The sequence below is a fragment of the Physeter macrocephalus genome, chromosome 5 (genome assembly GCF_002837175.3).
Source record: "Physeter macrocephalus isolate SW-GA chromosome 5, ASM283717v5, whole genome shotgun sequence".
Taxonomy (NCBI): domain Eukaryota; kingdom Metazoa; phylum Chordata; class Mammalia; order Artiodactyla; family Physeteridae; genus Physeter; species Physeter macrocephalus.
Window position 1 is genome coordinate 96,008,454 of NC_041218.1, and position 6,648 is coordinate 96,015,101.

Sequence of the window (6,648 nt, forward strand, 5' to 3'; positions counted from 1 at the left end):
AAAAAAAAAAAAATTAAAATTAAAAAAAAAAAAGTTGATGTCTGTAGGCCTGATAAATCCTTCCCCAAAATTCAGAGAGGTCTTCATTTGTTTTTGTTTTGTTTTTGCTACTTCGGTTCCCCTTTTCAAAGCCCTGCCAAGATGCACTAATAAGTAGTGCTCTAACAAGGGCATTCCTCCCTCTCTGGGGTCCCAGTTTGGTCCAGCTGTGGGTCCTGCCAAGTGGGCTTCAGATGTAGAGGATCCTCGCTATAAAGGAGGGTTGTGATCTATCGTTGCAATTAAACAAGTCTGAGAAACCCAGCTGGCTGGTCATTTGCATTTAGCCCCCTATACACAATAACAGCAGTGGCAATTGCCCTGCCCTGGGAGGGGCTCTTGGCCCAAATTGGCTGCCCTGTTGGGCCTTAGATGGTGATACCAGACCAAGTCGCTGTGCCCCAGAAACTAACACAGGATTTTCTAATTGATCCCTAGAAGGAGGGGAAGTCCTGAGCCCCAGTGTCAGGAATTGGGGGTGGAAAGGAAAGGAAGGTGGTGGAAGGGGTGGATATATTGGCATAACAGCCAGAGGGGCTGGGACAGCTAGATCACCTGGAGGAGTTAAGGTCTGAAGCAACAGGTCCTCATTGTGACTCCCTTCCTTTTATTTTCCCTGATGTAATAACACAAATGCTTGCACATAAAGGATTTCATCAGTCTTTCCCACTTCTTCACCAAAGAGCTAGAGTCATTCAAAAGCCACTGTAAAACCACAAATAGCAATTGATCAACTCTAACCATTAAGGCTGCCTTTTTGCTTTAGCGTCAACCAATCGGGATTACAATGCAATTGAAAAGAAACTTGGTTACTGCTGTGACATACAATTTAAGATTAAAATTATGACTGATATCATTTACCAGAATATACCAGAATTTTCGGAGTTCCATATAATTTCTAGAACATGTATATTAGTAACATTTACTTATATGATACAATCTAAGAAGTTTTATCGCCACTTATTTGACAATGTTTCCTATGTAATTTAACATACCAAATAAACCTAATTAGTTTAATATTCCTCTGAGATGGAGAGAAAACAAATAATTTGAGGTGTTCCAGGGACCCTTTAGAAAAAAGTTAGCTAGAGGTGAAATGAATTCATTTAGAATTTGTTCTTTGGAATTTTGTCAAAAATATCAAAAAGTTTTAATCAGTGATAATAAAAGATCTCAATGGCAAATATAGATCACTTAAACAAAGAAACTCACAATTACCAAAAGCAGGTCAATATTGGAAGAAAACTTTGCCCTCTTAGAGAATCGAATTCAGGTTTTGTACCCTTTTACCTTTAACATTCATTTTCTTAATTAAGTTCGATCTTACCTTAGCCAATCCTGTCCATGCACAAAACTCTTTCAGCGTTCCTCCTCCACAAACCTTCCACAACTTTTTCTATCCATATTAATCAGTCTCACTTTCTTTTCCATTCAGAAACAATCAGCTCTAGGATAAAACCACCTTTTTCCCTTTAACAAAATGCATTTTCATTTCTCATACCTACTTTGCTGAAAACACACATCTTACATCTTTGCATACTGAAATCTTTCACTTATAATTTTTAAACTTAAATCCTTAATCTCTGGAGAAAACCAAGAAGCAAGTAATTCACTGGCATACTAGCATTTTTTGATTGACAAACTTATGCTTTAGTCTTCCTCTCCTAAGAAGGCAAAGGTAAGCAAACTTAGACCTGCCCAGCAATTAATATTCTAATATTTTATCCTATTTGAAATGACCCAGATAGTTAATGAATTCTCTTCCTTTAACTTAGCTTCATTTCAAGTTACGAAAATCTAGAGGTTATTTTAGATAGATGTTCCCAAAACATAATTATTCCTATAGAGTTCACCTAAAACTCTTGCCTCATGTGCCTCTATTTTATTTAATTAAAGGCTTTGTCATATTGTTATTTTTCTTGCTGACAAACTTTGTTAACAGGAATAATAAGGTCTTATTTGATCTCTAGCAAATCTAGGTACAATGAAAGTATTATACTTAATGTTCACGACTTTAAAGTATTAATAAAACCAACAAGCTTAATCTAACTTTAATACCAGATATTAATTCAATACTGAATATTTCCTGAACCCGAAATCCATTCTGGCCAGTTTTTTTTATATTTGAGTATTTATATAAGCACTTAATTTCCTTTAAGCCAGTTAAATAGAGCTCGTCTACAAATTAATTTTGGCAATGCCACACATCTATAACACACGTACAAATACAAACACAGGGACCTCATAGCTCCCATTCCAAAATTTCAGCCATGAATCAGGTACAACAAGGTTAAACCCATTAGTTACAAAAGAGATTGGATTCAAATTGGGTTTCTGGCAGATGGGACAAATCAAGATCACCTGTCTGGATGACTAAACACTTTTTACTAACATTTATGGAAAAGACACTTCTGTTTCTATTTGTAGCTTTTGGTGATTTTAGGAACAAAGTGGAAACTTTTCTTTCTGAGAATGTCCCACTCTTAGACAAGAACAGACACATTTTTTTGTTTTTGTTTGTTTGTTTCCCTGTTCCTTTCCTCCATTTGATATCAGTAAAAGTTTTAAAATCACAAAACTGATTTTGGCTGTAAATAGACAAACAGTACCAAACAAAATGAAATGAAAAACCCAAAGGACAAACAGAAAATCCTAAATAAATGCTCAAGTTTGGTCTTGGGGTTTTACATATACCAACGACACAGGAGACCATAAATTGCATAATTAACACAGTAAGGGTAGCAGTCCGTGGTGCACAGGGTCCCAAGATAAGCCTGCATAAAGCCCTTGTGGAGAGCCTAACAGGTACTGTGGCCACGGGTTCATAGCTCTATTCAGATCCCATATCCACCCATGGGTTCATAGCTGTATTCAGATCCCATATCCAAATTGCGCCTCAGAGGACTTTCTTTAGGGATAATTGAAACATTTCCCACGTTTAAAGACAGAAATTCGAGACAAACAAAACACAAACTTCACACACAAATGCTAGCATCCAAAAAAACAAACTAACTGGTTCCCAAATCGGATAAAAGACCAACAACTATTTCCTCTCTCCAACAGGGTACCCCAAACAAATTGGCTTACTCCAGAGAAAAAGCCCCCAACAGAGAGGAAATAAAGTTCCTGGCTGTACACAGCAAAGGGACTCACCCTACTTTATGGAGCCCATCAGCTTCCAAATGTTTCTTGCTCCAACCGCCAAGCACTGGGGCAGCAAGTGCCACTTGGGGGAATTTTGAAGGGAAGATCCTCCGGACAAGTGGTCCCGGCAGCTGCTAGGGCCTTAACTGAAAATTCCCCAACTGGACTAGCTAGCCACGAGCATCAAGGCTCTTGGCTGGATCTCCAAAATGTGTTACCTAGTTCAAGCTCATATTGCTTGTCGCACAACAGGTCAATAAATTGAGAGACAAGTTGTTGGGACAAAGAACAGTAACCCTTATTTGGAAAGCCAGCAGACTGAGAAGATGGTGAACTCCTGTTCCAAGTCAGAATGCAGGCTTCTCTTATACTAAAAGGGGAGGGAGTAAAGTCGAACACTTCCTGGTTCCCGTCAGCCTCCGGAGGGGCTGTGTTAATTTCTTCCTGCCTGCAGCCATTCGCAGGTGGGCCTGATCAGGATGTTTACTGCGAGCTAGTCAAAATTATTTTAGCTTAATGCTCATTACCTGGGAGGCAGGGGTCCCAGAGATGGGCCATTATGTATACTTTAAGCTTATAGGCAACATCCTTTTAGTGATTAACTTGTAATATATAGAATACAAAGGTTCTTCCCTATTACAGTCTGAGGGGTCTAATTTAAAACTTGGTTACTATAGTTAAAAACACTATTGTATAACTGAAATTTGCTAAGAGAATAGAACTGAAATATTCTCACCAAAAATGACAAATGTTTAAAGTGATGGATGTTTTAATTAACCCAATGGAGGGAATCATTTCACAATGCAAACATATAATTTCACATGTAGCAAATCACCATGATGTACACTTTTAAAAAGCTTACAACTTTATGTCAATTATACCTCAATAAAACTGAGGTATAGGGCTACATCTGGACATTCACTGTGTTCAGCACAAATGATCACCTTCAGAGCAGAGGCTGAGGTACAGAGTCTAGAACTGAGGTTCTAACGCATCCGAGAATCCAAACTCCTGGAGGGCTGGAACCTTGTCTTATTCATTACTGTATCCCCAGTCCTTGGAACAGGGCTTGGCTCAAAGATGGGCCTTAATACACACTGAACAAAGGAAAGGAGGAGGATTGACCTCCTTCCAGGGACACTCCCCAAGCTGGGCTGAACCAGGTTCTATGGCCATGTGAGAAATAGCCCCCTGGCCTTTGGGATCCAAAAGATACCATCCCTCACCCCACCCACACATGCAAATACCAGTGAGTAGACGCCTGCACTGTAGGAATGTCCAGCCTGGCCTCTGGGGCTACAGACCCACATGTTTCACTATCTGCTGAACACGTGGAGCAGGACGAAGGGGGCACAGCTGGCATCCCGGCTCCCTACAACTTGGCTCTAGCCAACTCCCCCAGCCCCCCATGTACACCTCAGTTTGTGGAGCTGACTTTTGATTCCCAGGGTGGTATTTCCCGCCTCCGCCCTCCCCGTTCAGGAAAATCCCTCCCATCGCTGCCTGAACCCCCCTCAGCCTTCCCAGGCAGAATCAAAAGTCAGCGATGGATTCCTCAGCGAGGCCTTCTCCTCCACCCTGCCCCACCCCACGTCCACCACTCCTGGAACAGACGGCGGTGCCGGCACTGAAAACTGAATTCAGAAGGCGGAGCATCTGGGGGTAAAGAAGAGGTGAATTGGGGGACAACACGAGAGGAGGTGCCTGTGGGACACCCAGGAGGAGAGCAAGCTGCGTCTCTCAGACGCTATCTTACTTCTCGCCCGGCACCATTCTTCGCAACCGCTGACTAGCTACTCCGGCGTCCGGCTCCGCTCACCTCCAACTCCTCCACTCCTGCCCAGATACCGTCGACGTCACGAGATTCCCGCTATCTCATTGGTCGATATTTCCTCTCCCCGCCCGTGCGTGGGAAGGAGGGCGAGCCATGGTCCCTGGGGGTCACGGAAGGGGGATTTCTGTGGTGATTGCAAACTGGCTGCACCCGAAGCGCCCACGTGGGTCTCCCCCAATCCGCTCTACTGGACGAGATTCCCCCAGGGCAGAGGCTGCTACATCCGCTGTGCCTGGAAACCGGAAACCGGATTCGCCCTCCTCCCGATGGGACCCCTAGCACAGCGCTGAAAGGAGGCGCGTCGAGGGAGGAGGGCGCCCAGCCTCCAGCAGCACTAGAGGCTGGTGGCCTCTAGATTTGTTTTTCGCATCATGGCCTTGGATTAGTCTCTCCTCTGGGCATGTGTTTCTTATGTAGAATCGGAGAAAAGGGACTGTCCGCCCTGATCCGCGAGCAGCTTCCGCGTCAGAATGAGAGGTTCTTAACCAGGAGCCTGCATTCCTAACCCGGCCTTGCCTCTGGCCTCAGTTTCCTCATCCGTAAAATATGAATGTTGCGATTTGGAACATGGGAGAGGGGGTGGAGGGGTACTAGAGCCCTTTCAGGCCTGTGGCTGTAAGCCTGGGATCTCTCTCAATGGCCAGGTGTCTTGGAGGGGTTCAAGATGAGGCCACCTGCCCCAGGTCCCACAGTTATGAAGTGACTGAGTCATTTCCAGCTCTTCTAAACAGCAAGACACTGAGTGATCTTTCAGAGCCTCAGTTTCCTCATTTGTAGACTGAGGACTGTGAACCCCTCTTCCCCGGGGGGTGCCTATAATTATGTGAAAAATTCGTAGAGTAACTGCCAAGCACAAGGTACTTAATAAAAGCTCATTATAATGGATTTAATTAATTTTTAATAACGAAAATGCAGTCTCATTAAATATGTATTCACTGTTGTGTTCCCACGCTTATTCTCCCCTTCGGCTAGTCTGGCTTCTCCCGCTCTTCTCCTCCCCCAACCCACGCCCCCATTTCTGTAATTCCCAGGGACTCAGCTTGCTTGTCTCTCATCCTGGTCACTTTACAATCCCCTCCTTGAGATCTGTACTCCAACCTGCTGTAGAGTCGAATAAAACCCTATCTCTTCTTGTCTTCTCTATGCCCAAAGGCAAGGCCACATAACTTTGCTAAAATTAGGGGTTATGTAGTTTTTACTACAGGAACACAGTTGGGGACAGGAAAAGTAAGAAACCAGGGGCAATTATGAAGCTCAGGGAAATGATATCAAGATGTAACATGACTCCTCTGCCAGGTACTTAAATAGTAGCATCCCTCTGGGTACTGACCCAAGCTCACTTCTCACCTCAAGTGCCATCTCTGCAGATAGTCCCTAAATCTCTGTTGCCAGCTCAGATCGCTCCTGACCTATGGACTCAGCTGTGTATTATATAACGTCTTCATTCTTTCATTCAAGAACATGGATCTCTCCACTTCTTTGGGTAGGTCTCCAGAGGAATAGGCCAGTGAAAGACCAGTCCCCACTTCTGACCTAACAGCCTGCAGAGGGATGGACCAGACAGGAACCAGCCTACCTCTGCCAACAGGAATGAGACCATGCCCTGTGAGAGAACCAAGTCCCCTGAAATA